The 9,264-nt window shown below is 51.2% G+C and overlaps 1 long non-coding RNA gene across 1 annotated transcript; it reads left to right on the plus strand.

Annotated features, from left to right (window-relative positions):
• Nucleotides 1–2,320: 2,320 nt before the first annotated feature.
• Nucleotides 2,321–3,901, plus strand: LOC149915910 (uncharacterized). The gene is made up of 4 exons (XR_016471425.1): nt 2,321–3,100; nt 3,181–3,257; nt 3,597–3,641; nt 3,785–3,901. It is a non-coding gene; the product is annotated as an uncharacterized LOC149915910 (long non-coding RNA).
• Nucleotides 3,902–9,264: the final 5,363 nt, after the last annotated feature.

Genomic DNA, 9,264 nt, shown 5'->3' on the forward strand with positions numbered 1-9,264 from the left:
TCCCCAGGTACACAGGCTGGATCGTAAATAAACAGTTGTCTGTAGTGATGTGATTTCAGCAGAAAGATTGGTCTTCTGTAGCCAAAGGCTGCTTAGCACAGTAATCAAATCCAGCGTGGGAGGACATAAATGCCCAGTCCTGTGCTAATTAATGTTTCTGGGAGTGGAGCTATGCACTTCGACAGCAGCTCATAGCACTGATGCTGGGTGCTGGCTGCCATGTTCCCTTCCACTATCTGTAGGCAGCTCCATGCCTGCTGTAGGCTGAGAGCAGAGCTCAGGTGTGCTTTGTGGGCTGGGAACACTGATGTCCCATACATGGTAACAACCAGATTCACATTACAAGATGCTGCTGGCTGTGGCCTGGCTGGGGCAGCCCCCAGGAGCCAGAGCCCTGGGGTGGTGCTCTGTGTCCCCATGTCCCTGCAGCAATGCCAGGGCTGTGCCCTTGCTGACTGTGGCTGGAGGATGATGGATGTGCCCCATCATCATACCACAAGCCTGGCAGGGCAGGCAGGGAGCAGCGACTGCTGTAATAGGGTCACAATTTTCAAAACCAGGTCAAGCACCGTGCCTGTGGGTGAGTATCCTCATCAGGGGATGGCAGGAGCTGTTCGGACGTGCAGGGCTGGATTCCAGCTGATCCTGACATGAGCATCCTCCCTGCCCTGTGATGACCTGGTGTCGTGCTCCTCGTGCTCATCCTGACCCTCATCTCCATGTGCCTTGCCTACCTCTTACTTCTGATCTAACCTTGCTGGGAGGACTCGTGCTCTGTGTTTGGGGCCAGCATGGACTCCCACAAGTCCAGGAGGGCCAATGCATCCAAGGGCAGGTTTTTGGGGTGGGTGACCTCTGTGCAGCTGCAGCTCCACTGCAGGGTACCCAGGGTCAGCTTGCATGTGAGTTACAATTACAGTTGTAATTACTGTGGGAGGAACTTTGCTGTAGATTTGAAGGGTTTAAATGGGGCAAATCTTGTGGGAGAGGTAATACCTTTTATTAGGTGGAGAAAACAAATCAGCTTTCAGGTACACGAGCCTGTCTTGACATTATTGTTGCTGTTATTATCCCATATTGGTGCTATTAGAAACGAGGGCATTGCATTAGAGGGGAAGCACATTATGCAAGTGTTTAGACTTGCTGGTAACTGCTCTCTGCTGACAGCTATTTGCTTAATGATATGTTGGAGCAGAAGCCAACAGCAAGGACAAGCAGGAGGAGCCCTGCCTGGGCTGTGATGCTCTGGGAAGAGGGCAGCAAAGACCTGGTGGTAGAGATTCTTGCCCTCTGGCTCTAAGGAGACCTCCAAGTCCCATCCTCTGTATCTGATAGGGCTCTGCTCTTGGTGTATTCCCAATGGAGTGCCCTGAAGAGCTGGTACGGGGTCAGGCTCAGTGCTGCTGCCCATGCTGGAGGCAGGAATGTCTGCCAGGCTCTATAGGTGTGAATGTGACTGGTCATGTTCTCAGTGTCATGTGCTGTCCGGGGCGAGTGGCAGAGCCAGTTTTTCTGCTCCCAAAGTAAGACTTGGGGAGGAGACCGCAATGCTCAAATAGCCACCGCGCTGCCTGCTGCCAGCTAGATGCCAAGGAGCCCACTCACCTTTCCTGCTTCAGGTAGGACACCTTCCTCCATCTTTGATTCGTTGTGGGCATTTACAGACCAGCTTACTGATGCTGTGGGCTGGAGGAGAGGAGTGGAAGTGATGCCCAGGGTGAGACAGGAGCAGCCCCGAGTCAGCTTTGCTGTGGGGCATCTCATGGATGGAGATGGGACATCGTGCCCTGTCCTCTCTGGGAAGGGCTGCAGTCCTCCTCAGTTGTGCCTGGTGGCAATGGGACCACATATGCTATCACATGTGCTGGGTTTAAGAATGCTTGCTTTGTTTCCCAGCGTTCTGTTCCATGTGCACCTCCTGCTTTGCTCAGCTGCAGAGGGAAGTCACAGCTCAGCACAGCTGAGCTTCACCTGCCCATGCTTCAGCTCACAGCTCCATCCAAGGCTGGGAGCCCTGTGTGGCTGTGGTGAACGACTGCTCATTTAGCATAGAGGCACAAAGCAAGGGCAGCCCCACGGGACTGGGGCTGAGCAGGAGCTGCTGTTTGGTGCATGGCACCCAGTGTCAGGGAATCGGTTGCACCTTCCTAGGGGCTGCCTTTCCTTTTGCTAATGTTTGATTCTTTTTAATGATTTTAGATTAAAAAGTAATTATTGCTAATTAAGAGCTGCACTTCTAAATTACGGAGAGGAAGTAGATTGCTATTCATTATTAATTAGATTTTACCTTTGCACCGATTGCGCCTCTGTCAGCCCCTATCTGTGCTCTGCCTGCGGCTTCCTGGAGCGTGTTTAGAAAACACGGATCAGTGTTTTCAACCCAGAGGCCACCTTGTGCTTCACTGCGCAAGGACAGTGTCATTTTATGGGCTTAAAAACACTAATTGAAAGCCTTCACCTCCTGCCTCCCTCCACCTGCGATGAGCAGAGACTGCTCTGTAGTTGTGTGCTGGGGCAAAGGGCCGACCCCAGTGCCCCCGCCTGCAGCATGGCCCTGCTCCCTGCCCTGCTGCCTTCCCTCTGCCACAGGTGCCAATTTTGCTCTTTGTGTCTGAGAAGGAGGGTTTAAGCTGCCAGTGCTGTTTTTTTGGGGGCTCTGTTTGTTCTTGCTGTTTTTAAAGAAATCTGTTTGCCTTCTTCTGAGCTGCTTTCTTCACCGTCTGTCACTGCTCAGGCACTTAATCAATGCTCAGAGTTTTCTTACTGCTGCTGCCTCCATCTCCCTTCCTGCTCTCATCCCATCCCTGGGGGACGTCTCTCATCTGTTGCTTTTCCAGAACTCCAAAGCATGGAGCCTTACTTACTCTTAATTTAAAATATTTTGAATATTTCTGTGTTTGCCACCTGCTCCCAGGTGGGTTTGGACGTGAAGTTAAGGCATCTCCTTGCACGCTTGGTCTCTGCAAACAGCAGGGACTAAGGAGGTATTTTCATCCCTGAAAAAAATCCCATGATTTCCCTCCCCTCTGTGTGCCATAGGTGTGAGCACCTCGTGCCCCAGAGCCCTTTGGCTGTGGCGAAATGTCGACGATCCTGAAATGTGAGTGTGGGATGGGAGCTGGGGGGGGGACCCTCCCAGGGGTGCTGCTGTTAATGACCCTCCTCCTGTGCCCACTGTAGGGTTTGGACGGGAAGATAAGGAGAGAGAGGAGAAGGAAGAGGAAAAAAAACAGGAGGCAGAGGAGGAAAAGGATGAGGTATGGTTATGCTGGTGCTGGTGTGTGGTAGGATGGGGCCAGCCCCAGAAATAGGTTTCAGTGGCATGGGGATGGTTGCTTTGTACAACAGTTGTGGGAGGATTTTGAAAGCCTTGAAAGATTTAATTTATACCCTGCTTGTGAAGGACAGCGGTGCCTGACTCGTAGTGTTCACAGCTGGTGGTTGATGCTGAGCCATCTGCAGCCTGAACTCACGTGGCTTTTCCATTGACAGCCAGCTCAGAGCCTAGCTCTTTCTATCTGTGTAATTTCTCCCCATCCTGAATAGCAAATGGGGGGGCAGGGCCCCTGGTGACACTTGTCCTTTCCTCTTTGCAGGGAGTTGGGGATGGTGACAACAGGAGCAGCAGCAGCACTGAGGAGGTAAGCATCCAGAGTGCCCCAAGCTGAGCTCCCCAGCACCAACCACTGCATGCATGCTGCTTTGGGGGGGCATTCAGCATCTGGAGGAACCCAGCAGCACCCAGCCTTCCTCTCACACCGTGCTGCTCCTCTTCTTATTCCAGCCCCAGGACCAGGGCCATGCTGAGGACGATGAGAAGGAAGCCCAGGAGTAGACTTGCTGGACGTGCCGAGGAGGTGGGGATGCTGGAGGGGGCTAGCCACTGGTAGCCAAATAAAAGCATTTGGACCCCAAAGAGAGATGCTATTTGTTCATCCCAACAAGCTGTCCGCCCTCAAAACAGATACGAAAAGGCAGGTGGTGGGGGAGAAGGTTTTGGTCAAGATTGTGAAAAAGGATGGAGAGAAACTCTTACGGCTGGATGGCATTTCCCATTGATCGAAACCACACCAAAAGCACTCGCAGGGGAAAAATTAACCCCAAACTGCGGGATGCTAACAGGATGCCGAGCGCGTGGCTGCCCCGTGCTCTGCTGCAGCTGGGAGAGCCGCGACAAAAGGGAAAAATGAGCTGTCACCGCCATCTACCGGGACTGGAACGAGTGGCAGCAGGGCCAGAGGTTTCATAACAACTCGTGGGGTGTTGGGTAAGGCTTCCTCCGAACGGCCTCATGCCTTCAATAGTGCCTATTTCGGACAAACTTGGGTTTAGCAGTCAAAGTCGTGGAGGATTTTACTTGAAACCACAGAATTTTTGGCTTTAAGTATTGCATTCTCGGAGCAAATGCAGCCGGCTCTTGTATAACCACAGCAAACAGCAGGAGCGATGCTGAGGAATGTTGTCTTAATTAACCAGTACAGAGATTAAAGGGAAAACATGGAGACAGAACAAAAAGACCAACCCAGCAGCTAAAGTGGGTTCTAGAAGGCTGAGCCTAAGTGCCTTGTGGTCAGGGGAACAAGGACACCTCAATGTAAAACAGCCCCATAGGGCACTACAGCCTCCACCACCCTCTCTGTTGGTACGTGGGACTCGTGCATGGGATGCAGCCTGCTTCCAAACATGGGACACCCACGGTGCCTTTGGGCTTTGCTCTCACGGGGTGGGAATCTCTGGGGTTCAATGTTCATAGTACCCATCCTCACGCTGCCCCAAATCCCAATGCTTCGTGTGCTTGCATCCAGTGTGTGCACATCCCTGTGTTGCTGGGTGCTGGTGAGAAACGAGACAGGGAAAGTCTTACTGTGTTTTATGGGCCCTTCTTTGGGCAGTGCACAGAGCTCTGTGCAAATACAGAATCTGTTTTGTGACTCAAGGCAAAACAGCTCCAGTGAACAGCTGTGTGAGCAACCAAAGGAGCCCCAAAGGTTCTCCATCCCATGCTCTGCACTGTGCTCTGGGCAGTGCCTTGGTTTGAAGTCATGAAGTTTCTCCAGAAAGCTGCAAGCATGCAAACCATTTCAAATCACCCACGGTCCTTAACTCCTCATTATGTCTCAGCCCTGATTTGCATCCAGGTGACATGAATGGGATTATAGCACAAGCATCAATGCCAGCCAAGTGTATCAAGGGCTTTAATAACACTTCCTGGAGGAGGCAAAACACAAGCAAAACATTTGGTTTTTGGGGATACTGAGAACCTTCAGTAGAGTGAACTGTATGGCCCCATGGGTTGCAGTGGCTGGGGACAGAGGTGTCCCCCAGCATGACCTCTGGGCTCGTCCAGGCTCTGATGGCTGAGTACTTACCAAGCACTGCTGGACACCAAATGTGTCCCCACTGCGGTGTTTAACCACCGAATCTGCTCAAAACTTCTGCAAGGTTCAACCTTGGATGTGCCCTTGGATGGCGGGGAGCAGAGCATGGACAGAGACGTGCCGAGTGCCCATCATGTCCATCCAGCTCAGGGAAGGGTGGAGTAGGAAAAGGAGACAGCAAGAGAAATAGGCAGCCAGGGAGTTACTTAAGCAAGCCTTGTTTACACTCATCTTCTCCTCTTTATATAACCTCCCCGAGGCAGCAGGAGGAGGTGTGCAGCCTGTGCTCAGGGAGCAGCTGAAGGGACCCTGCACAAACCTTGCAGAAGCACAGCTGCCACAAGACCGTGGGCATGGAGAGAGGATGGATTTCCACATCATTTATTGCAGAAATGCCCCCCAGTGTTTTTTTTTTTTTTTTTTTTAATTTATTTATTTATTTATTTATTTATTTATTCTTCTCCGAATGTGAAAGATTTCAGATCAGAAAGGCTGGACCTCTGTTTTGCTCTGAAATTTTCCATCTTGCACTTTGGGGCTGCATTCAGCAAACAAGGGCGTATTGTTACATAAAGTGTCCTGTATAGAAACGAGCCTCTCTGAGGTACAGATCAAACAGAAGTCTTTCCTTTGTTCCCAAGTGACCTCCATGGAAAATTGCGAGCAGCTTTTTTTCATTTCACCAAGAAGTGGAAACAATCAGAAATCCTGAGTTTCCCAGAAAAGCCGATTCCTGCAGCCCTGCTATGATCTGGTAATCCCTGCAGGGCGCCGGGCAGAGACTTCCTACAGACCAACCCTTCTATTTTAGGGCTAAATAGTAGGAAAAGGAAAACCACATCAGAACACGTCTCACAAGTGCAGAGTGCATTGGGAGGGTGAGTTTCTCCTTCCACTCTGGCTCCCTGGAGACTCTGTGCTGAGCCCTTCTGCAATTTGTCCTCTCATTCTAAATAGGTGTAAATTGCTTGTTGCTATGTTATAATGAAAAGCTGGAAGTTCCACTGGAGCTTTATTCACTGCAGTGCCTGGATTTATTTTTTCATAAAAATGGCTCTGAGTGTAGCAATCCTGCACTCCTTCACAGCACTCTTTTCTTTTCTCCCCTGCAAATGCCTCCTCCTCAGACTCCCATGTTTGCTCTTTCAGGAAAGCAAAGAAGGGCTCTTATTCTCCAAACCCAACTGCAGTGCATTCATAACATCCACACAGCAGCAGTGCTGGGCTGATTGTGAAGGAACACATGCAATTTCCTCCAGGAGGTACATCAGAAGGGGCTTAAAGGTGATGAATCCATGGATCAACAAGCAGCCTGAACCCTCCAAAGCTGTGCTGTGTGGGCACCTGGAATCCAAAGACCAGAGGGCAAACCAGCATGGGCAGAAAGCACAGGCAGAAATGGTGCTCCTGCAGATGGGGGGGGCTGCAGCTGTCTCTGGAACACCAATGAGCTGATTGTAACCACGCACCATGGTTGCACCATGGGTATCCTGCACTGTGGTTTTGCCACACATCCCGAGGCTACCACCCAGAGAATGGGGACATTTCTGACCTCAGTATTTCTGCATCCGTGCCAGTGGAAAAGGGCACCTATGTGTGTTTTCTATAGGACTTGCTACAAGACTGTGTGACAGTGCTCTGCCCACCTCATTGCAAAGGTGTCTGTATGAGTGATACAAGCCAGATACAGACCTGGGTTCCCCCTCCTTCCTCTCCTGTCTCCAGGACGCCCAGTTACATGAGCACTGGGATAGCATTACATCACAGCACTGTCTGCCCCATCCATGTGACAGCCAACACGTTCCTCTAGGAATGACGATGCCCCAGGCACAGCCTGTATGACTCAGAAAGGAAAATATTAAAGTTTTCTTTAAAGGAAAATATTAAAGCTTTCTTCAATTCCCCAATCTTGCATACAGCTGATCCTCCTTACCGAGGAGCAGCTGAGTTTTGGGGCTCAGGAAGAACGCTGCAATTGATGTGACTGCTGTCTGCCCAGCGTCAAGTCAGCACAGAGCAGTGTGGCAAAGTGCTGCAGCCACCAGAGAGAAAGCAGGCACAGAGTTCCTGCAGAGAGCTGAAAGAAAAGGTGTGTGTTACAGCCGTGAGCAGAGCCACCTCCTGCACCACCTCCCTGCTTTCCTTCACTGAGCAGAGCTGGCTCTGAACTGCGTGCTACAAACAGAGAAACCTGGCAGCTGCACAATGACCTGGACAGAGAAACGGGATGATGCAAAGAAGGCAAAAATTCCAGGAAGCTGCTGTGCTTGTTGACACGCTGGGAGGCATGTGATGCAAATGATCCCTGCGTGCTGTTTGCACGTACTGAGGTGTAGAAGTCATTCCTTGGCCCAACTCTGAAGGGTGCTGCATGCAGATGAGCCAGGATACAGGCAGGAGCAGGGCGGCACAGGTGCAGAAATACGGTCCAGAGCCTTATCCTGTGCACAGCCTCATCCTATGCAGGGTGCTCTGGCTCCTATCCAGCTGTGCTGCATCCCTGTGCTGTGGCAGTACTGCAATCCCTTTGCCACTTCTTGGCCGAGAGGCTGACGCTTTCCTCCTTCTGGCATTTTGGAAGTGGGGAAACTTGTCTCTGCACAACAGGATTTTCAGGTGTGACGGAAGTCTCATCCATGCAGGAGGTGATGGGAAGAGCAGAGAAGGTGTGGAGCATGGTCATGGTGTGCATAGCATGCGTTCCTGCCCAGAGAAACAGCTCTGTGTATCCCGGTGTGTTATTACCTCCATGCTACTCCTTTATCCCAGAGGTGTGAAAGAAACATATGCCACTGCTTGCAAGAAGCATTTATGCGCTAAAAGCAAGCAAACAAGTGTCCCACCTTTAGCATTTAAAAACACCCCACTGTGCTCTGCAAATTGCGCCCTGCCACAGCCTTCTGCAAAACTCCACGTCCTCACCCGGCCAGCAGAATGGTTAACATTAAGTATTTAAACCTCTTATTATTATTATTGCAGTCTGTCTTGAGTCAGCACAAACACCCCAGTGACAAGCAAAAGCATTTGGAGTTCAGCACTTGCTCAGCACTTACTGGAATGAAGGAAACAATCCATCCTTGCACTGGTGCTGACAAGCCCGGTTTCTGATGGATTGGTGTGTTGTTGCTGATGGATTTTTATGTGCATTATGCAAAAGCAGTGGTGTGAATCAGGAGGTGCAGAACAGAAAACCTGGGGATAGCACAGGTTCACCCTCTGTCACCCTCACCAATCACCGGCTCCCCATGGCCAGGGGGAGCTGCTTTCTCCCATGCTGAGCCACACCAGCAGGTGATGGGAACACTCTGTGGGCACAACGCTCCATGTAGGTCATGTTGGCTAAAATCACCCTCAGAGTGTGGCTCATGAACAGGTATTGCTCCAGGGGTGATCTGGAGGTGGATGAGGACTCCCTGGTTGTCCAACCCCCACTGTGCCCACTGCCCACGTCCCTCTGTGCCACATCTCTACGGTTCTCAAACACCTCCAGTGATGATGAGCCCATCAGTGGGCAGCAGTGCCACTGCATTACCACTCTCCTGAGATGAAATTGTTTCTAATATCCAACCTGAACAAAGCTCTGGGTCAGGGGGCTTGGGGGGCACTGCTGCTGAACAGGGCCTGAGCTTCCCCCTCCTGCAGAAATCCTATGCAAAATGCAAAGCCCTTGGAGCACACATGAAGTAATTAGGTTTTGAACTTTTCAGAGCACTCATGTGCTGTTTAATGAAATCACAGCGGGTTTTGAAACCAAACCTGTTCTGCAGCCCCACGCTCTGCCAGCCCCTCCCTTGGTTTTGCCAGCACTCCCGCCCCAATGGTGACCTCCCTCCCTGAGCATCTCTCCCAGCCTGCTCCTGCCTTTGTTTGGCTTTTAGGGACAGAC

The sequence above is a fragment of the Phasianus colchicus genome, chromosome 15, assembly GCF_987193195.1.
Source record: "Phasianus colchicus chromosome 15, bPhaCol1.hap1.1, whole genome shotgun sequence".
NCBI lineage: Eukaryota > Metazoa > Chordata > Aves > Galliformes > Phasianidae > Phasianus > Phasianus colchicus.